A 278-nucleotide genomic window follows, 5' to 3' on the forward strand; every position below is an offset into this window, starting at 1 on the left:
TTTTTAGCCCGAAAAAAACGACATAGTATAGTATGCCGTTTTTAGCCCGAAAAAAAACGACATAGTCTAGTAAGGCGTTTTTAGCCCGAAAAAAACGACATAGTATAGTAAGGCATTTTTAGCCCGAAAATACCGGCCATGTATAGTCAGGCATTTTTAGCCCGAAAAAAACGACATAGTATAGTAAGGCATTTTTAGCCCGCAAAAAATGACATAGTATAGTAAGGCGTTTTTACCCCGAACAAAACGACATAGTATAGTAAGGACGTTTATGATCG

This window comes from Hippocampus comes, unplaced genomic scaffold (assembly GCF_001891065.2).
Source record: "Hippocampus comes isolate QL1 unplaced genomic scaffold, H_comes_QL1_v1.1 scaffold451, whole genome shotgun sequence".
Lineage (NCBI taxonomy): Eukaryota > Metazoa > Chordata > Actinopteri > Syngnathiformes > Syngnathidae > Hippocampus > Hippocampus comes.